At 41.7% G+C, this 23,806-nt stretch overlaps 1 protein-coding gene across 1 annotated transcript in view; it reads right to left on the minus strand.

Moving 5' to 3' along the window:
• Positions 1-23,806, minus strand: part of LOC138615833 (protein sidekick-1-like) — a 242,936-nt gene that overhangs the window by 218,183 nt on the left and 947 nt on the right. The gene's annotated exons all lie outside the window — the stretch shown is intronic.

Below are 23,806 nucleotides of genomic sequence, written 5' to 3' on the forward strand. Positions count from 1 at the left end.
AAAACAGGAGCAGTCATTATGAGGTGAGTTATGCTGAAGGTTAGCAGAAGAGCAAATGACCAAAACTTGTTTTTGTCGGAGGAAATAATTGAAGCCATAAACTGTTGCATTGACTATTACTTCAGCCCATGTAACATTGCTGGAAATGACCCTGACCTATGAACCCTGGTCAAATCAATTGGCAAGATTTCAGATTTCTCATCTCTCATCATTTAAATAACCCAGTTGTTTATTTAAAATGTAGTTACTCAAACCTAATTCATTTGCAGTCCTAAAAAAAAAAAAATGGAAAAAAATAAATAAAATCATATCAAATGTGAGGTAGATCGACAACAACACGACTCTCCCCCATGGAAAACATTTTAGTGTTTTCTCAGGGCATTTGGCTGGAAAATTAATCACCACGCAAGCAAATGCATTCACAGCAGTTCTTCGTTGAGGTTAAAGCAGCTCTGCCTTTCTTACCTTGACTTGCCTTAATTTTCATTCTGTGTCTGCATTAAACACAAGGACACCACAATCGAGCAGACACAGTCGCTCGCAGTCACACTAACGGCAGCGCGGCATCTAGAGGGGATTTAACAGCTTCGACATTGATTAGACACACCTGAACCCAGGAGGGAAGGAGGGATTGACAGCTGAGGAGGAGGAAGAACGGGAGGCAGGGTGGAGGTGGTGGTGGTGGTGGTGGTGGTGAATGTGGTGGGAGTACGTGGGGTGGCTAAAAGCGTGTTGGGAAATGAGAGAACAGAGGAAAGGGTGGAGAAAACAGGGGTTGGGTGGTGGTCAGGAGGTGGGAGGGAGAGGGGGAGGGGGAGGGGGTGGCAGGGTGTAAATGTCTCAGAACATGTCCTCTCGGATGGAGTGAGTGGGAGAGGGAGATGGGTGGAGGGGAGGGGAGTGAATGTGCGCACACTGTCAGAGAGGTTTTATCACTCCTGTTTGTGGCCAAGGTGTGAAGACGTGCACTCTCTCAGATATTCCCATGTCTCCCCATATATACACACAAACGCGCTCAACACACATGCACACACACTCCCCAGCTAAAACCCCAGAATACACTCTTTCCATAACAATCAAAATTCTACCCTCAACGATACGTACATGAAAAGAGCAGAACAGAGCCTGAAGTCAATGATGCATATCCGTGTCTATTTATAAAGTCCTGCAGCCTACACTGGATTGCAACACAAAGCAGCATTCCCCCCCCCTCTGCTTTTAGATCTCCTGACTCTTCTACCACCCTCTTGCTCCGCCACGGAAATTTTCTTTAAGTGATACCTGCTTTCTTCTTTCTCTTTCCATAAAACATGTTGTGGAATCCACCTTCCCGTATGGGTCGCGGCAGCGTGTTTGGAAAGTCAAAAACATCGACAGAAAGTGCAGAGTTTCAATTTGTGTGTATAAATAACTGGCAACACTAATTTGAAGGTTCATTTCATGCCTCTTTCAAGCAAATCTAGAGTAAAAATCCCCTGAAACGACTGCCTTCCTATTAGGGAATTACTGGCCTGGAAAGAAAAGGAAAGTTCGCCATGTATTATTCCTTTTCTACCCAGTAAAAAAAAAAAAAAAAAAAAAACTCCCAGAAAGTTTTATTAGAGTATTTTTTCCTGTTTTCTACTTCGTCTTTTGCTCACACTTTCCTATGAGACTTTGAAATGAGAGGAGCACAAATTATCAAGTTTCCCTTTTCCCTGTAAACACATGACGTATCGTAATTTATGCGCACACACAAAGGGGAACACATGCGGACACAGGCAGCAGTATATTAAGGTTGTACAGCCAGAAATAAATGAGCTGGAATGAAAGAATCTTCGCTCTATCTGTATATTTATTGGTGCCCCAACTGTGAGCAGCTGGTACACACTGCAAAGTCACTGAAAGCAGATGTACTTAAGAGACAAACATAAACATTTATTTACTTGAAGCATAATCACACATCCGTACACACATGCACGCACAGAAGCAAACACACGCGCGCGCGCGCGCTTGCCAGCATGACCCAATTTGTTCATGTGTATCGATGGTTAGTCGGCTACAGGGCTCCCGTTTAGTCCTTCCCGCTTTTACCTCTTTATCACAGCAAGGAAAATGATGGCTAATGTACTTATAATCAGATTATATGATTATATAACTTAATCTAACACTCTCCCTCTCGCTCAGCCTTTCTCGAGGATGATTAGTGATTTATGTCTTTAAAAGGAAGTATGAGACCGAAAGCAACGGGTGAAACGAACTGTGAGATTAAACTAACCCTCCTGCACAACTTTCTCCCTCTCTCTCCCTCCTGCTTCTCTCCCTCCCCTCCCTCTCTAAATTATCTGAGAGCTGTAATTAAAAAGTGCACTCTGGTTCTTGCACGGTGCTAACAAGCGGGCCAAAAACGCACACATGGATACACACACAAATCCAGACAAAATTAAAGATAGTTAAAGCTCAACCAATCATCTGCGGCAAAGCCGTAAAGAGCGATATGAGAGGAACACGTTATTGTACGATTCTGAAGTGAAACAAAGTGCTGTAATTTACTGTAGTGTATACTGCACGTCTCAATATTGATTCTCAGGGTTCATTTTATCTTCTAATAAAGGCTGCAGCTGCCTGTATCAATTCAAACATGCACGAGGAGAAGATGAAGATCTCAGATGTGATTTCACAGTGCCTTTGCTCCAGTAATGAGAAGGTGCGGTGGTACCACATTTCAGAAACAGCTCGGAGCTGCTTTAGCAGCGAGCATGAAGTCAGATTTACTGTCATCCCCAAGTAGAAAATTCATCGAAATCCATCTAAAACCTGTTTATTCACGAACAGATCAAATTGGCTTTGCCTTTTACCAGATAATAGTGCTCTTGATGTTTTAAGATTATCACATGATTATCCAGTAGTACCGTCAGAGTTCAGAGCGTGCTCGACATCGAGGAAAAAGCTTCAGCCCAGCAAAATAACAAGCCGGATGCGACGTCTCCTTCCTTAGCAAAACAAACAAACAAACCGGGTTCAAGCAAGTAGAGCTCTTTAGATGAGTATATCGAGGCTCATATTGCCAGTCAAGATACATGTTTAATGACACTCAACTGATAGATACAGTTTGTAACAACTGCGTGGATGTGCCATTATAATGTCATCATTATACATCATTGTACATCCTACCTGAATCTTTCCCATCTCCTGTGGTGACACATAAAAACCTCAGTTTTGTCAGCCACCACTCAACCCCGGGCTCCTTTGAAAGTTTTACACTAGCTTTACTTTGCTGTTTTGTGAGGCAGCCGACACACCAAACCCAGGTCTAATTATCAGCCTCAAGAAAGGCCAATGTGTTCATATGGTATGTTCATCATCTAGGCGAGAACAGAAATGTTGAACTGCATCACCGAGAACCCAAATTATTTCCTCTTGCGCGACTCAGTGTGCCAAACTGTACCCTGTGGAACTGGCTGCTGTCTTGTCTTTTTACTTCCCCTGACAAGCTTTATAATAAGTCTTAACAATAAGACCTGCCTAAGTGAACATACTGTCCAATCTGTAATTTGGAGAAAATAAGAACCTTGGATCAAATCCTCCCCACTTATCTTGCTAGCCTACTTTGTGTTTTTGTCTGTGGGTTGCTGTTGAGTGGGCAAAGGGGAGGATTCACAGTACAAGAGCAGCAATGGCACACTTAAGAAAGTGTCTTCTTAATATTAGCGTGTTGTTGTTTTTTTCCAATCACTTTGGTGATGGCAGATTCATTTTTTTAACACGTTGCACATAGTGGGTGGCTGGGGGACGGACTGCAGCAGCATCCAGTAATTTCACTCAGCAAAAATCAACCACAACATTGAAAAGTTTGAGCACAAGAAAATACAACATAAAAGATGAAGGTCTGCACATCTAAGAGAGATCACCGCTGGCAACATATTCCACGAGAGAACGGTATTGAAGCAGATTCGATTCAGTTTACACAGATCCCCAGTCAGGGCTGATTCGGCGGGTTTAACCGGTATTAACTAGAGAAACGCTTACAGTCTTTTAAACAAAAGTCAAGCTACAGTGGTGACGTCCAGGAATACGCTGAGTATTGTACACGTCAAAACCCATAAAAACAACTGCTGTATCGAGCGGCATTCACAACTGTGCATCGCATCTTAAACATAAATTGAAGCATTCGGTGCATTTCAATCCTTGTGTTGCATCTCTCTTTACAGACATGACTGTCATAGCAGCGACTTCCCAGTAATAATACATGGTCCTCGTGTAAACACTATATAGACGGACACGTGCAAAATTCCACACCACGCGACATGAAATTACATTCGACATATCCGTACTTGAATGAAGTAGTATTGAGGAACTAATCCTCCTGACTCTCAGCCTATTTTCAATCAAGACGATATAATATTATGCGTGAAGTGTTTTTGTGTCTGGCTGCTTGGATAAGAGTTGTGAAAACATTTCAGGTTGTAGGCCGGCAGCAGAATGAAAGAATCAGTGAGTAAAGTTAGGGCGAGGCTCTACTCTGCCTATAGAAATCTAATATCTGTCGTCGCCGCAGCAGCTGCTGCTGTGGGTTTAAGGTTTTGATAGCCAGCCTGTTTACAGTTGACTTCTCATTTTGTGTGTGTTCTGCCTGCAGAGGATGAGATTCAGTTATAGATGCAGCACGTCTACACAAAAGTGCCGCAAATCAACAGGAGGTCAAATCCACTCTTAGACACTGGAGAGCATTATAGCTTAAAGACCTTGATACCTCAGATACACAAGCATCACACGCGCACACACAGAACAGACACGTAAACACACACACACACACACACACACAAACACACGTACGTAAACAGACACAAGTAAACACAGCACATTTGAATAAAGCTGAGGAACAAATTTCCATATCAAATTATTTGTGACGAGTGTGTTGACTGCCGAAGTAACACACAGTAGCATACAAACACAGGCTTTAACACCTCACTAATTGTGCTCATAAAATGACATTAGAGCAACATGGTGTGACCAGTAAGGCGCCATCCTTATGCCATTTTGGAATCCATGATTACGACCCGGTATGCCAGGCTTCCAGGCTGGCTGTGATTGGTTGATTGAAGCACACTAATGAATAACTGTGCAAAGAAGCCGGAGACTTATTCTGGTCTGATTAATGTGTTTTCCTCAATGCCAATTAAACACTGATTACACAAATTAACAACTCTGGGCCACCATAATCACTAAGTGCTCACACAGGGTCTGGCGTTGATGGAATGGGCAACAAAAGTGCGTGCGCACACACAAACAGAGACGCACACACAGCTGGAAGGCACCACACCCCATTTGTCCTCCTATTCTTGCCCAAAGCCCCGTCAAATGCTGCCAGGCCTGGCAGTTGTTATAACCTAATGCTTTTAGCTGCATGTCTTCCAAGATAGAGTTACAGACCACATTCACCAACCACCCTCTCGTGTGACTCGTTTTCTCTCTCACACACACGCGCGCGCGCACGCACACACACACACACACACACACACACACACACACACACACACACACACACACACACACACACACACACACACACACACACACACACACACAAGGAAAAAAAGACGTCACCCAGAGCCACGCAAGAGTACACAGTAACACAGTACATCGGGCCTCAGACAGACAGCTGGTGCCAAAGGGTGCAGTTAGTGGATCCCCCCTCTGGGATGGGTTGCCGCCCCCTTCCCCTTGTATGGAGCCAGAGGGAAAGAGGGACAACGAGAAGTGAGATTAAAGGGAAGGAAACGGGGGGACAGGAGAGAGGAAGGGGGAGGCAAGTGGCAGAGCAAGAGAGGAGTGGGAGAAAAAAAAAAAGAAGAAAAAAAAAAAAGGAAAGTTTCTGCAGACTGAATGTAATGTGACACCACGGGGGCGTGAGGGGGGTGGGGGGGTGACAGCATGGAAAGACACAGTCAGTCCAGGAGGGGAAAGGGAGCATGAGGAAAAACAGGAGAGAGAGGGAAAATGAAAAGGGATTTGCAAGACTCCTTGAAATTGCTTGTCACCACATTTTGTGTGTGTGTGTGTGTGTGTGTGTGTGTGTGTGTGTGTGTGTGTGTGTGTGTGTGTGTGTGTGTGTGTGTGTGTGTGTGTGTGTGTGTGTGTGTGTGTGTGTGCGTGCGGGTGTGTGTGTGTGCGCGCGGGTGTGTGTGTGTGCGTGCATGTGCGTGTGTGTGTTCTGACAACAACAACAAAATTATAAATTAATGCAGTTACGATTGTGCTAACATGAGAAAAGAACACAGACCACTTGTGTCTTGCTGTTCGGTCAGCACATAAACCTGTTTCTGGTTAGCGGGTGTGGTGTTCAGTAAGCTTGTTTGTGTGTGTGTTTGTGTGTGTGTTTGTGTCTACCTTTATAAACACGTGTGGATGTGCAACACATTGCGGTTTACTGTTTCAGCAGAATTGTGCTGCAGAAAATTTAAAAACTGAAGGATCAAACAGTTTTTCTCCATCCAAGTGGATCCATATACAGTCCTCTTAAAACCATATGTGCGTAGGAGGAGAATCTACACGTATCTTTGATAGCTGCTCTGCTTCTGCTATCAGTTTGTTTGCAAGTAAATTATCTTAATTTTTTTAATACATTACCTCGATGAGTTTCTCATTGTGTAATGGAGTCAGTGCTGCAGGGAAATATAAGGATAGAGACAAACACATTGACCTTGTATTAATTTATTTGATCTTACTAAAATAATCAGTGACCTCCGACTAAACTGATGAAAATAAGGTCTCGATTCTAATCCTCTCAGACCTGAAGAGCTTTTGATACGATCGACCGTGATATTCTGATCTATCGTCTTGAAGATGTTGGTTGGTCTATCTGACAGTGTCTTAAACTGGTTCAAAACATACATCAAAGGGAGGATGTTTTATGTCAGCATTAGAGATCATGTGTCAGAGAAACCTGACAGCTGTTGTGGGGTTCCACAGGGCACTTTCAAGTTTCAAGTTTCAAGTTTCACGGCCATTAACGAGGTGATGAAAACGTATTTTTTTCCACCTTAGAAACAAAGCCAAGATGCGGCTGTTTATAAATCAGACAGATGCCGAAAAGTTGATTCATGCCTTCATTTCTAGCCGACTGGACTACTGTGACACACTTTTTACTGGCCTACCAAAGAAAACAACATGGAGACTTCAGCTGATCCAAAACTCTGCAGCTCGACTATTAATCAGAACCAAGAGCAGAGGACATCAGTCCAGTTCTGGCTGCTCTGCACTGTTTACCTGTAACACACAGGATTGACCTTAAGGTCCTCCTCCTCCTCACATACAAAGCTCTTAATGGGCTCTGACAGAGTTACATCGCTAACTATCTGGTTAACTATGAGCCTTCAAGAACACAGAGATCATCTGCTGCTGGTTTATTGGAGGTTCTCAGCAACAGCCGAAAGAAAATTCTGCTGGGGGATTCTGCTTTCGTCAGTTCTGCTCCAAAGCTGTGGAACAAACAAGCTGTTAGATATCAGGGAAGCTGCTCAGTTCAAACTTTTAAAAGAAAGCTCAAAACATATCTCTTTACATCAGCCTTTAACTATACTCTTGAAGCTCTCTTGCACTTGCCTGCACTTGAACTACCGTGCCTTTGAAATGCATATCGCTTATTTCATATTTTAACTCTATTTGTGTTTAATTTTATGCATTTCGTCTGTTCTTATGCACCTCATTTCTTATCTAGATCTTCCTATCATCTTTATGTGAAACACGGCATGTCATTTTCTTGCTTTAAAGCACTTTGCGCTGCATTTCTTGTATGAAAGGTGCTATACAAATAAAGTTTATTATTATTATTATTCCTTCACCAACACACAAACAAACAAAACACACTTCTCCATGTCCTCACTCTATTCATGTGACAATATAGATGTGCACGTTAGAGTGAATGTGAATTTGTGTTTGTGTAACAAGACAGAAAGGCCCAGCTGTTTCATTATACAAGCCTAATACATCCATGATACCAGCTAATTAGATTCAGAGGAGGCATGGACAGGATGACCACGAGGCAAGAACAGAGAGGGAGAAGGGGAAGCGGCATTGAGACGCAGGCGGAAAGAGACAGAGAGGACTGAGATGTGGAGGAGATGATGGCGAAGACATTGTTTCAACTGTAATCGTGCTGAAAGCAACTTGTTTAAAAGCCAATTCGTACATACGAATACATACAAATACATACAAATACACACACACTGCAATTATATCTACACCTAATGCACAAAACCGCTCAGACACACGGAGTATTCACACAGCCCACGCAAACACGGCTTGATGAACATCTGACTTCCTGATAAGCCACCGTGTCAGGTAAAGTGACTCTGAAAGCACACGATCAAGTGCATTCAGCTATACCGAAGAACTATACCGAACAGTAAATTCCAAGACTCCACATACAAACGCACACCAACAAAGACTGCAAGAGGTGCGTCTGCCGGACATGGGAGCCGCTCAGAAAGGACGGTCTCTGCAGTCAGCATAATGTTTGCCTGGAGCCGTGGACTGACATTTAGAGCAGTGGATTATTGGAGCAAAACCCACACTCTGTTTTTGAGAGAACGCCCTCATATCATTGAAGATAACTATTATAGATTACAGTTATAATACCAATGTTGCACTGGCCACATGAAAATTTGTGGTTTCACTCTGCAAGTCAGACCTTGTTTTTGTCCAAGCATAGCAAATTTGTCATTGATTGCTGCAAATTGGCTCTGAGACGGTGGGTGGTCGTCCATGAATGTGGGACAAAGAGCAGAGCTGAGCTCTGCGCTGCAGTGGCAGTAAATAGCACTTATGGCGTCATTTAAAACAATCATGTCGGGGAAGTGGAGGTACTTCAGGACAGGTTAGGGTGTCCTGGTGAGAGCAACATGACATATTCAGGGACTTCAAGCCGTAAAGTTAATTAGAGCTGCAATGAAGTTTTCTGGTTGGCAGAAAAGTATTTTCAAATAATTAGTTGCTATAAACAAAAAATTTTGCAAAAATTCTCTGATTTCAGCTTCTTAAACGTGAGTATTTTCTGCTTCATTTATCACTCCTCGATAGTAAAATGTATGTTTTAGATGTAGATGTTGCGACAAAACAAGACATTTTAGGCTGCACCTTGGGCTTTGGGAAACACTGGTCGACATTTTTCACCAATTTTCAAGCATTTTAAAGACCAAACAGCTCATAGATTCAACAGGAAAATCATTGACAGGTGAATTGATTCATATTATTTTCTCCCCTTAAGCCAGTAAACTGTCTTTTGTATGTTTTCCTGCACAATGAATAAAGGTTTTATTGAATGAAGGAGCTTTGCTTTGTTCCACATCACCCTATCAAGAACTGTCCGAGATCCAATAGAGACAAACACTCTTGTTGAGGGTAATCACAGTCACAGTGTCGCTGTGGAAATAAAAAAAATCTAACTGCAAAATGTAAATGAGAAGAATTCAGCAGGGACTGCAGTCAATCATGATTCAATACAAACCTTAAAGAACTGACTAATTGTACACTTTGTAGGCCTTAAGAGAGGGTAACTCAGCGGCTTAACACAGTCCATCAGTTATTGAATCAAAACACCTCTTATCAAATCAAGTCAGTCCTGAGAGAATCAATACAACAATGATATACTGGCCTCTGATTTCCTGAATTAAGAGCGAAAGTGAAGGTGCCACCAAGTCATTTTTACACTCACGGTCACCAAAGCACGAGAACAAGCTCGGCGCAGTGCAGTGGGACATGTTGGACCAAGACGAGGACATTATGAGAAGGAGAACTGGTGTGAACCTCAATAAGAGCCAATCACATCAACTCCTCTCATCCCCATTATAAGCAACACACAATTTAATGGGTGAGAAGAGAGTCCAGGCCAATTTCTGTGAGGAAAAACAAATTGTCACGTAGCAGAACAACATAAATATGACTGTTTGGCAGCTCAAATGTTAACAAACGGCAACTCAAATATGCTTTCAGAGGCAGACAATTTACATTTCAAAATACATCAAAATCCCAGTTTGTGTGAAGTTTTATTAGAAGCAAATTGCATCAATGCACTTTGGCAACTACTACAGCTGATGTGACAGTTGACAGATCTTAAAACAACTGTCTGTTGCCTATACTTGCACTAAGTAATTTAAAGGGATGTTTTTTTTTACACATTTAAAGACTGACAATAAATATTTAACAGCATAATTTAAATGAAAAGAAATAATCTTGATTGCTTTATGACAGCAGGCAGAGCAAATTTAGATTTTCTTTTATTGAATTCATCACTTATCAAAAGTCTACTTCCCAATCCCGACCTGCCAAACTACAGAATAACCCTTTCAATGTGCTGATCAAATTTCACCAACAACAATAGGCATTCAATTCATTATTTTTTTTTTACATAAAATACAAGTAACTTTTTCATTTGTGAGCCAGTAAACTTTTTACAGATCACAATGAATTATGGCTAACAAACATCTTTTTAATGAAATTGACCATAAACTTTTCATTGTACTGACTCACATCATCAACATCCAAACAGATCAAACAATTCTGCCGCTGGAGAACAAAGTTGCCCCTCTGGAAAGTCATCGTTTAAAAACTGGTCCTGTCAAGTCAATTGGCTCATTTAAACATGTTTGTATCCAAAGTGATCCCATTGATGAATATCATGTCATTTTTAATAAGAGAAGATAATTAAATGTAGAATTCATTAAAGATTGTTATTTTGCTGTCATGTGATAGCAGCAGAAGATGCATGGTGTAATCTAATGAGGGTCTGCATGAAAAATGTATTTTTACTTACATTAGTGGGCTGATACAAAATTCTACTGCTGCATTATCGAACTGCAGTACAACTTTGATGAGTTTTTCCTTCAAATCTATCCTATAGTTGTTGTTTTTTTTTTTTATATCAATTTAATCTTTTTTTCTGCTATTGTTATTTTCTATTGCGAGCAATGTGAAGGGCACGCACATCTAATACAGTACTGACCGGCATGTTGGGCTCGCTGGGTGTGAATACCAAAGCTCAGGCTCGCTTTTGTCCGAAAAACAAATCTGATTCCGTTTTCTAAAATATGATGTCTGTGTCCGTAGTGATGACATGAAAAGAGAAAGGCAGCTTTACTTGGTGCAATTCTAAAGCTAAAATTGCACTGCTGGCTTTAATAGTTAATTATGTTAATTAATTCAATTTCAATTATGAATATGTAGCCATTTCTATTTTATACTCAAGAGCAAACGGCTAAAAGTATTTTTTATTCACAATATACACTGACAATGCAGCATTTGATTGCCTTCTCTGTTACATTCAGAATTGCGGCCGATATGGCACATTTTAATATTTTTGTCTTTTAAAAATAATGCCAAGTATTTGTTAGCTTTTTCTGTTTCACTGAAGCATGACTCCAAAACGAAGGTTCCTATGGAGCCATGAATTTTGTGTTCTGTCACAACCCTAATATCCAATGGAGTGAAGTGATGACAGGTTGAAAACGCAACCAGCCAAACGAAACAATGAGTGGCACTGTTGACCGGCCTGAACATTCTGCTGAGTCAAACACAGCTACTGTAGAAAACACAGCTGAGCCACCAGGCTGGGACATAACTCAAGATGACTGAAGTATGAGAGTGTTTCAGTCTTTGTGTGTGTGCGTGTATGTGTGTGTGTGTGTGCGTGTGCGTGTGTGTGTGTGTGTGTGTGTGTGTGTGCATGTGCGTGTGTGAGTACAAACTCTACAGGAGCTGAGCACACCGTACGTTTGCATCAACGGGCAAACAAGATAATTAATTTCTTCCTTTTGCTCGAATGCTTTCATTTTATTTTCATTTGTTTGCCTTTATTTCTTTCTATTCCCACATTCACAAGATAAAGTGAATCCTATGAGAGACGACTTATGACTCGGTGCACACGCACACGCACACACACACACACACACACACACACACACACACACACACACACACACACACACACACACACACACACACACACACACACACATGTTCATTGTACTCCACGATAACAAAGTGTCTGTTAGAATGGCATGTGTGTGTGCGTGTGTGTGTCTGCGTGTGCACTTAATGAGATGAATGCATGTGTACCTCCTCTTCCCAATTACGATGAGTGGAGGAGAGAAGTAAGTGGTAGAAAGGAGAGAAAGATGTGACGCAGGGAGGCATAGAAGAAAAGAATGATGTGCAACGATTGGAGAGAAAGATGAAGTGAGCAAGAGGGGAATTAGAAGAATGGCAATGAAAATAGATAAAGTGAGTCCATTAGCCAACAAACTATTTTCTCTCCTCTTAGTCTTTCTCTTTGAGGAACTCACTTCATCCGTCTTGACTAAGAATCTTTGATTATGTCTGTTCGCCTCGGTGCGGCCTTCTCTCATCTATCCATCTACTCCAGTGACCCTATAACTGACATCCTATTCTCCCTTTGCTTTTACCATCTCTTTGAATTGCTTATTTTCTCTCTTTGATTACTTTTCTTCGTATCAGCATATCTTCTCATCCATCTGGGTGCCCATTCATTCCCTCGTCCATCAATCAGCACCACCTTTCTTCTCTCTAAAGGAACAGTTCACCCCAACTATTGTCTGCTCGACCCCACGCCAATCAAAACACTAATTTAATAAAAGAGGGGAAATACATACACATTAGGAAGAATGTAACTACTCAGTTTTGACAATTAATTTTAATTACCAACACTAATCGTCATGGAAAACACTTTTATGGTACTTTTAACTGAAACTGATGACTCGCATGCACTTAGCTGTAAAACAGCCCCAGCTCAAAATTAACAAAAATACACTTGAGTTGTGGAAAAGTGCACCTACTGATAGCAATCCAGTTTCTAGTGGACCATGTCACTGCGATATGCCCAGGCTGATGAAAAGACAAATACAAAAGGATGGTTCTCCAAATGAAGATGATTGAAATCAAATAGACAGTACAAGGCGTTAAATCATGTGTTTCAAAACAAAACAGAAACATGAAATATCTACAGTCTTACATCTGATCAGACCCCGGCAGCACGACTGTTGAATATCTGTGTGCCAATTGTGGCAAAGAAAGTCGTCCCTGATGTGCATAAAATGTAGAAGAAAAACTAGCAGGGAGAAAAACTGCCAACATCAATACAAAGCAATAATCCAAAACTGACTGAGTTTGGTTGTTTTACTGTTTTGACTAAAAGTGATTGGTGGTTTATTCAAAGTCAGGTCATACACCTGACAGTGTGCACGACTCCAGTCCTCTGACAGTACGATTGCAATAATTAATCTCTCTTATCCCTGCATGTAACTCCCAGTATGGAATTAACACACTGGAATGTGCATGTAAAAGTACAATTAGGACCCACTGCAACTGGGCACAGATATATGATATTTGTGTACACTTTACAAGGAATGAAAGGATAAATGGTTTAAGTGATTGCTTCTTGTTAATCAGTCTGGAAATAAAAAATATGAGACATCATGTTTATTATTACTATTATTAATGAGACACCAACATGGCAAATACCAGGGTTTCCGTGTGTGCTGCAAACACACTAATGCACATACATACACATGTATTACAAACACAAGCCACCACTTTTGATTTTGGACACACAAACACACTTCTGTAGCGCAAGCCAAGTCTCCATGCTGCTGGCTGGCCCCTCACAGAGGTATGCCCACCTGTACCTTGGATCAAAGGACTGAGCTAAAAACCTCTGGCCAGACACACACACACACACACACACACACACACACACACACACACACACACACACACACACACACACACACACACACACACACACACACACACACACACACACACACAGTATAATGCTTACTGCCTATTCCTGGATGAGATCAAAAAGGGTATTTTTTTTTGCTCTGAGCCTATAGCATAAATCACCATACACAGACAAGTGTCCACAAACACACACACACACACACACACACGCACACACACACACACACACACACACACGCACACGCACACACACACAGAGAGCCACCCTCTCAAACACCTGTGGCAGATCAAACGCATCAAGCTGAGAACACACCCTTGCAGCAGGGTAAAGCCCTTGGACTGAACAAATAAATCATGCTGCTCTAATACACTCACAATAATGCACACGCCTGCACCTCTCCTCAACCCAGCCTGACCTCAGTAATATTTTGTGAGTGGTGATTCACTATGCAAAGATCTCATTCAAATAGTTTGTGATGGTCCCAACACAATGACAACATCCACAAACAAATAAAGAGCCACAGCCAGGTGTATTTGGTACAGAGTACAGCACTTGATCCTCAACTGAACAATCCTCCCTCCATATTACTCCACGCCTTGTGGATGCTACAGTGAAGATGGCTGCACTAAAAGAAACAAGGTGAAGAGAATTGAGACAGAGAAGAAATGGCAGAGAAAGCAATGGAGACAGTCTGAAGTGGGACCCACTGGAAGGTTGCCAGTTGAAATCCCAATACTGACTGAAACACTCAGAATGAGGCAAAGGGAGTCCCTTTCTTCACCTCACTGTGAGACTGCTCTTAAGCCTTCAACTAATCTAGTGCTGTCACTAAATGACTGGCAGTGCAAGTCTGCGGTTTTAAAGGCATTCCCCAGGTGTTAGGAGAGAGGGAGTGCGTGTGGGTCCCTCTGATGTATCACCAGCCACCTGCTATTTTATTTCCACCAGTTGTTCCTGTAAGTAGGAATCTGTTCCTTGATTGCCTTTTGTTGTTCATCACACCAAAACCTGTGATTCTTGTTGATTTTAAAATGTTGTTATGTTTTATGTTTCCATAAATTTCAATAATAAAAAAAAAAAAAAAACCTGAGTGAGGCCCTCCTTACTCAATATTGCCTCCATAAGGTCATGTGTAAATCATTACATATTTACATAAACTGTACCAGATGACTTAAGTGCCACAGAGAAAATGTAAAATGCATGTAAACATAGCTTATGAATATGTTTGTGATTATTATTCCTAAATCTTTTTCTGCTTAATGTTTGGAGAAAACACGGCTAATACACTGTATTGCTAAGACAGTGTATTGTAAGCTCTATCTGGAAAAACTCTTGCACAGCATGTAACACTTATAATCATATGTAATATCATAAACCGTCATCGATGAATTACTAATTGCAGGAATGTACAGTAATTAAAGCATCCCTAAAGTGAAGTCACTCAGTGTGTCGTCTGCAGCGTGAAAAAACTCTGCTTCTATTAAATTAATAATGGAAATCACAATTGCATCTAGTCCCTTTCATTCAGAGTTTCCCTGTAGAGTCTCAGACCTCCAGTGGTGTTATTGAACTGTTTATCTCGTGCACACAGATGATGCAACACAGTCCGATAAACGGTGTCACACTGTTGCACCTATAAACAGGTGGAGGTAACTGGCCAAAATGTGCAGTGCAGTTCACCAGTATAGGCAGAGAAGAAGAAGAAGCTGGTAAACACGGACATACACTGGACATAAACACCTACGTTGGCTTTGCTGGTGTTTGTTGAGGAAGGAAATGTACTTGACGCACAAAATATAGTTAATTCTCATTCCCAGTCTGGACCAGATCATGGACCATTAATGAGCAACTATTATGTCTTGAAACGCGAGAACCATATTGCTCACAACATCAGCTCAACTTGGATTGGCTGAGCTGATATTGTGAGCAATGATATGATCATGACAGGTTTTTGGGGGGGGTTTTTTAGGTGTTAGTCCTCGACCTGATATTCCACTTTCAAAAAGAGGAAAACCGATGGTGGTGAGCAGTTTATGCAAAAAAAAAAAAAAAAGAAGAAGAAGTAGTTTTCATATCACATCCTGGAACTAGAAATTAATAAAGCTCAAATTGTTTTCTGTTGTATGTCGCAAAAAGTAAACAAGAAACTTCCTCTTCATTGCTTCCTCTTTTTTAATCAAACACACACTGATGAAATTTCTTCTCCTCAATCCTGCCTTCAGTCCAAAAATAAATACAATAACAACACACAACACAAATATTACGGAGTGATTCCACGGAACCCACTATGGAACTCTTTCTGGTAGCTCATTAAACTCGTTAATAAGTTGACAACTAAGCATGGCTTTAGGGCGAAAGTAAAGAAAAGCCTGGAGAGAAGGAGGTAAACTGCTAATAAGCTCTGCTTGAAAAATGGTGATAAATATATCATCGGGTCATATTTAATACAACTGTGGAACATACAGCAAACAAACTGCAGTATTTATCTACAAAATAGGTTTCACAAACATTTATTCCATGTGGAGTGCATGTATAATTATTGCCTTGATTAGAGACTAATCCTCATGCAGCTATCTGTGGTCCTTTTAAGAGGCACTGGGGTGTACATAACTTTGCACTGATTATTGCCATCACAGGGTTCAAAGTGCTTAATACCATTAAAACCCATAAAATGTACTACGTGTGATGGAACTGTCACAGTGGCTCCCGGTTTCATTTATTAGTTTTTGTCTCATCGTCCTCTCGCTGCTGCTTATTTTAAAAGCACTGAAAGTCGGAGAGGGACATAACTTTTTCACAATTATCTCCAAAAAAGAGAATGAAGCAAAACTATTTTTACAAACGAGAATCTATTGTGTCAGTGGATTATTTTTTTTTAAACATTTTTATATATCCATACCTTAAACCCCTTTCACATTTGACAAGGTGTTTCATGATTGTGGTTTATTTTTTTGCTGCCACCTTTGGTTTCCTTGCTTTTCATGTTTTGTTTTGTTTTTAATCCGATGCTGTAGGAAGAAAAATACCCAAAGGTCTCAAGCAGCCAAGATTAAATTCCACAAAAACTATCCAATTCAGAATAAGAACGAAGGATGGCCGGTCAAGGTTTTGGGGTGTCTCTCTTTTCATAGCATTTGCACTTATGTATTAGCCTTCCAGGGATGACATTTAACTACATGCAATCATATCTATGTGTACTGTAGTCCATCATGCATTAAATTCCATCTCTGTAAAACTTGTCATCCTCAGTCTTTGTTGATATCATGGTGTTCGCTGAGCACTATATTGAAGGATCTTGTTAGCGAAGGTGTTTTTTAACCACCTGAAGGCAACATAAACTGTACACAACATTGACACATAAACAAATGGCAAATTTGTTGTCAAAACAGCTTTTCATTTCCACATGCAGCAGTTACAGAACAACATGTATTATTCATTTTGTGTTGTATCTCTGACCACCTGATGGATGGCCAGTATTCACTCTCTTGTAGCTTTGTGTTTGATCTCTACCAACTCCTCTGGGAAATTTGTGGCTCTTTAGCTGCTAAACTGTCCAACTGAGATTATTTACTAAAGTAAAAGTACCAATACCACAGTTTCAGACAATTAAAATACCAACAGAAGTCTGGCAGTAAAAGTACAGAAGTATTCTCTGGAAAGTCTGACAGATATATTATTGTATTCTATTATTTTTTTTTGTAATGCTATCTCATAGATTGTTATTTAAAAAAAAAAAACTTGATTATAACCATTTCAAGTATTCTTGTTGAGGATACCAATTTTCTATCAATTGAATATAACACGTGTTAAATTAGATCAGAAGATTTAATTATCAAAGCTTGCAGGAATATAATTTTTTTATTTCAAGTAAATTATATTCCATTTCTAGGAAGGTGTGAGAGCACATTATTGGAACATATATCATGAGCTGCAGTCTGTAGTATCTCACTTGGCTGCTAAAAAAAAAAAAAAAAAACACCGTAACTCCTCAACAGTGAAACTAACACTTCCTGACGACAACTCCCCAAAGCCGTTTTATTTTCTCAATAGCCAGAAGTCTTAGTAAATGAGTGTGTAACTGTCTTTAATTTGTACAGCAACCACTAGAAAGTATTGTTTTGGCATGGTCTTAATCAGATTTATATTTACCAATTTCAGACAACAAATTATTACTTTTGGACGAAGACAAAGCCCTCAGGCAAACTGCACAAAACCTGGTTTTAGAAATCACCATGCTGCTTGATTTAAACTATTGAGCTTTTCATGTGAAAGCTAAACGTCAGATGTTTGGAGGTTCAGACCAGTAGACGGATGCTCCTTTATGACAGAGAGTTGATTTGGTTCCTCTATGCACACGAACACAATATTAGATATTAATATATTTCTCCAGACCTTCAACAAGACGAAAATAATATACTAATATTACAATACTAATTTCATATGGCTCTATTTTTAGCTATATTTATTAAAAAATAACGTCAAATCAAAGATTGTACAGCTGAATGCTGTGATTGTTCAACACATATATTAGTCTGTTAGGAGATTCTGGGGAATTGATACGACAAATATCAATACTGCTGATGATTGTTATCAACCATTGTTGAAAAATAAAGCAATAAAGGCAATACACAATTATGGCAATGATTGAGTTACCTGCACCAAGTACCTTTAAACAGTGTAGTACAATAAGAGCTGCAGCTAACAGTCATTTTCTTCAATGATTAATGTGCCCGTTATGTTCTTATATAACTGCTTCAGCATTTCAAATGTCAACCAACTAAGAAAAAATATGTATCACAATTTGCAGGAACCCAAGGACACATCTTTAAATGTCTTGTTTTGTCCAAACAACAGTCCAAAATACAAAGGTATAAATTATATGCGTGTAAAAAAACAGTAAGAAGAAGCAAATCTTCACCAAAGGACATTTACTCACGAAACATAACAAATCAGCACTATTATTGCGAAAGTGTGCAAGCGCATGGTCGTTCACCCATCTGTCTGTTTGTCCACCAATTTAGCAGTTAGTTTTTTGTTGGCAATGTCTTCCAGCCAATAGTTTTACAAGCATTCTGCTGTTTTTGAACGTCTCGCTTAAGAAACATCTTAAAAAGTACAAGATAAGCTTTTTTTGCACTGTAACACCCCCCCCCTTCCCACACACACACACACACATCACACACACCCCCCCACACACCTCTTACAGACATATTCACATTGGATCAATAGCAACCTCTTCCCCCTATCTTACATAATAAACACTGAGGACTACACAGCAAAACAGCCTTCTCTCCACCTGTGTGGCCTGCAGCGATGGATTCTTTTGTCCCGTATGAGGGGACACAGAGGAAAGAAAGAATCAGAGGGAGGAGAACAAACACAGGAAAATGAAGGGCGAAAAGAAGCTAGACAGAGAGGAAGGCAGGGGGGATAGCAGGGGATGCCACTTGGTTCATTTTTCAATGCTCTGAGGAATATTCTTGAGGAAAAGTCCTATAAAATGCATCTTTTCACGAAGATAACTGACTGGGCAGAAGCACACAGTAGATTTCACGCACACACAACTTTTGTCAACTATATGTGTGCCTTATGTTATATGTGGAAAGATTTGTACCTTAAACTGACCACACTCAGCTTATCACTGTACTAGAATAGGAAACATGACCTAGCTGACCTCTTAATGACCTCAGTGACTCACCAAAAAAAAAAAACCTCATTGACTGTACTGCATGTTTATGTGTGTGCTTCTGAACAGAGAGGATGGGATAGATGCACCCTCTTTTGTACACACACACACACACACACACACACACACACACACACACACACACACACACACACACACACACACACACACACACACACACACACACACACACACACACACACACACACACACGTGATTATCTTCCATCAGGAGTTTCAGGCTGCTTCTCCATAGCTGCCACTTTGTCTCCTATGAGAAGAAAACACTTAAGACTGATGGAGGGTTAGCACCAGCGTGACACAGACACGCGCATATGGAGTCTGCAGTACTGTCAAAACCAAAAATCTCCTCAACGTACCAAGTGTGCACACAGAGGCGAGCCGACACACACGTGCACACACACACTGCAAAGTGTCAGCTGGCTGTGGAGACTTTGGTGATTTGTTCCTCCTGACAGACAGGAAATAAGGGAGTCGACTAGGGACCTCACTTCCTCTTAGACCTCACTAACCTGACATTTATTAGGCAACCCCACTTCCCCCCTTCCCCCCCACCCACACACACACATACACACACTCCCACTGTCTTCTCCTCCATTGTTTGATCTCCTCCTCCAATACACATGCACTCACACACACACACACACACACACACACACACACACACACACACACACACACACACACACACACACACACACACACACACATATATTAGCAATCTATCAGACTGTCAAGTCTCTCCAGAGGCCTCCAGAATTTGAATATGGGATTAAATACTTGTCTGTGGGCAAAGAAAGAGCACATGCACAATGTTTTATAACTAACCCTCCATGTACAGTTTTAAATACGTCAAATTCCGCAGGTTGCATGCTAAAGTAATAAGTGTGCTTTAATACTAGTAATACCACTTCTGATACAAATAACTTCAACTGTTCTGAAAAGAGTGGAAGATATTAAAACAAGGTGGAAGATAATGCAAAATGAAACTGGAGTCATGATATTCGTAAGAGTGTCAGAGAGGTGGAAAAAGTCATGATAAGGCCGAGCTGCGTGGACAATGATAATTACTTAAATGAGGCCTCTAATTCACTCTCTGCTCATGACAGCCGGGTTAAGCAAATTCCCACATCCGCTTTGACTGTTTGACACTGATGAGAGAGAAGGACAAGTGTGTGTGTGTGTGTGTGTGTGTGTGTGTGTGTGTGTGTGTGTGTGTGTGTGTGTGTGTGTGTGTGTGTGTGTGTGTGTGTGTGTGTGTGTGTGTGTGTGTGTGTGTGTGTGTGTGTGTGTGTGTGTAAAACTGCATGCCAGTCTAGTTGATTTGGGTTTTGACATCATGCTCAGAACTTTGCTGGCCCACCATCCAAATGTCCAATCTGTGACCTCAATTCACTTAAGCATTCCCAGTGGTCCAACCAACACCAAGCTTGGGCTTAGCGGAGCCAATGGCACGTGTCATATCCAACCTAATCACACACTCATAGATGCACTATAATGCTGACCCACTTATAAGTGGCCGGACGTCTTTTCTTGGCCTATAGCTGAAGAGACAGGCAACTTCCAAACTCGTGGTAAGAAAGTAAACTTTGGTGAAACTTGTGCAATTTATTTTTTCCTATGAAAGGAAAGTGCAATGGTTTAACAGCTGGGATGCTCAAGCCACATTTTTATGCGATTACCTTGGGCAAGGTTAGTAATAATGACAACCAGCAGTATTTTTTCATTGAACTTTGGCTACTTATAGACCATTATCATTATCCACCTTAGCAACTGGGACAAAATCGTTCTCCACGTATCATAAACCTAATGGTCCATAACACTGTTGTTACGAGAACCCCTTGTGACTTTGGACAGTTTTGCGTTTTAAAGTATTACAAGGTCCTGTGTGGTGTAGGTTTTCAAAAATGTCTGAAAGTCATGTTGAAAATGGACTCAATTCAACTTAAATTCAACTAAAACAAGGCTGTTTTCAGAAAATCTGGAACTGTTTGCGAGATCTTCAACTTTCAGCAGCATCATTAAAGACAGTGAGGCATTCTGGCCTCTGTCTGTTAGTGATGTAGAATATAATTGACATTTTGAAACACACTGAATGTGACCCATCCTTGACTTCACACAGAATATTAAGTGTAGAATGAGGCTGTGTCTGAATCCATGCTGCAAATGTGAATCAGTCAAACAGCTGTGGAGCAGAACCCACTCAGTGACAGGGAGGCAGTGGGAGGGAGGGAGTGGGGCAGAGGGATAAGTTATGAATAAAAAAGGGTCGGTGGAGAGGTGAGCAGATGAGAGGTGGAGGAAGGGGTGAGGGAGAGAGAGAGGAGGGGGAGGGAGGAGAGAGAGGAGAGAGACAGTAAAATGCTGCCGTCACTTAAACTCTAAAATGAAAGATCGATGAGCTTATTTAAATGTGCTCCCAGAGACGAGAGTTGGCTCATATAAACCCTCGCATTTATGAGGAGGGGTGTGGGCATCGATTGACTGGGAGAAAAGGAGACAGAGAGAGAGAGCGAGAGAGAGAGTGAAAGAGGGAGAGGGGCAGAGAGGGAGGAGGGAGAGAGGGAGAGAAAGGCGGAGAGAGATCAGGAGGATCAACCTTGGCTCATGAATTTCATCCTTTTTCTCCTAAAATAAAACGTCCTAATAAATGCTGGGGATAGAAGGGTCGGAACCTGGAAAATCTACAGCCTTCGATTGGTCGCCTGGCACATTTTTTCCAATCAATAACCCACCCTCCCCACTTCCACCACAACCAGCCTCGTTCTGAATGTGTTTCACTATCATATCCAGTTCACACACCCCCCCACGCCCACGCCCCTTCAGGCCAGACAGCTGGGAGGGGTCGCTGGGTATGTGGGTGGGACAACTGGGGGTGTGGTACCGTGGGTTCTGGTGGTGAGACCTTGACATTAATGGGAGGACGGAAGGAGCTGACTCTGCAGCCTCAGGAGGGAGGGAGGGAGGGAGGGAGACAGGGAGACGGAGAGTGTGACGACTGGGGGAAGAAAAAGGAGAGGAGAGCAACTTTTGACACACACAGAGGTGTTGTCATACCATCATCATCGATTGAACTGCAGGCACAGAGTCTGAGTGACAAGCACGGTGCGCCGCATATTCCCCCCGCCCCCCCTCCACATTTTCTCCTCTCACCCCCCTGTTCCCGACCACTCCCCTCTCCCTTCTCTGCTCCTTCTTACACTACCTCCTTCACCTCTTGGCCACACTCTTGAGTTTCTCACCCTCCCCATTCCTCCTCTCCCTGTGCTCCCTCTTTCACACTCATGCAGGCACTTCCCTGCACTTAAACAGCACACATATTCTGTGTGTTCGCAAATAGTGCTTCCCCCACTTCTCTCTTTCTCTCACACACACACACACACACACACACACACACACACACACACACACACACACACACACACACACACACACACACACACACACACACACACATTCCTAAGACCCCCCCCCTCCTCCCCATCACCCCAAAGTCTCAGCCTTATATTCTGCCCACCACGCCATCTGTGACCCAGAGAAAACTGAGTGTCAACACCGGCCTGACCTTTTCTGTGCTTTTGTTTTGCAACACTGACATGCTCCCATGAGGTACATGGGCACATACACAGACACACGCTTCACACAGCAAAACACACATTTCCTCTCCATTGTAGCTACAAAAAAAATAAAGACCACATAATTGCATGTAACGTGGCGACGCACTATTTCCAGCTTTGGTCAGGAATTAATATCTCATCACATCTGTCTTCTTTCCTGTTGCCATATTCAACAACTACTCCACACAAGCCTCTGCAACCACACACACACACACACACACACACACACACACTAATCTGGACACCTGCCAGCGCAACAGGGTCAACACTGGACTTATAGGAGACCAACTTAAATGAATACAGTGCGCGAAGCTGTTTGTGTCTGTGTGTTTGTGTGTTTTTGTGTCAAATCAAGAGCTGTAGTTAAGCAGGTCACTGGCTAAGAGGGGGATTATCGGTGGTTGGAAACTGTAACACTCACCCCCCCCCCACACACACACACACACACACACAAACACACACCCATATACATCCTCAATACCTTAATCCTACAATCCATGCATCACAACAATAATGATAATTTACACATCCAATTTGCTCAATCCCCCCCCCCCCCTTCAGGGAAACACACCAATTTTTGGCCCCAAAAAAAAAAAAAAATCACCCCACTTTCCATTCCCCTACTGCAGAGACCCAGATCCCAATTCACAGACACACTGCTGTACTTGGTCTGATAAATCACTCCTTTTTTTCTCAGTTTAGGAGTCTTCATCTCAGCCTCCCCTTGTTCTTCATGACATCAGTG

This window comes from Brachyistius frenatus, unplaced genomic scaffold (genome assembly GCF_029030835.1).
Source record: "Brachyistius frenatus isolate BFR_SWC_R1_liver_20210118 unplaced genomic scaffold, ASM2903083v1 Contig_7, whole genome shotgun sequence".
Lineage (NCBI taxonomy): Eukaryota > Metazoa > Chordata > Actinopteri > Embiotocidae > Brachyistius > Brachyistius frenatus.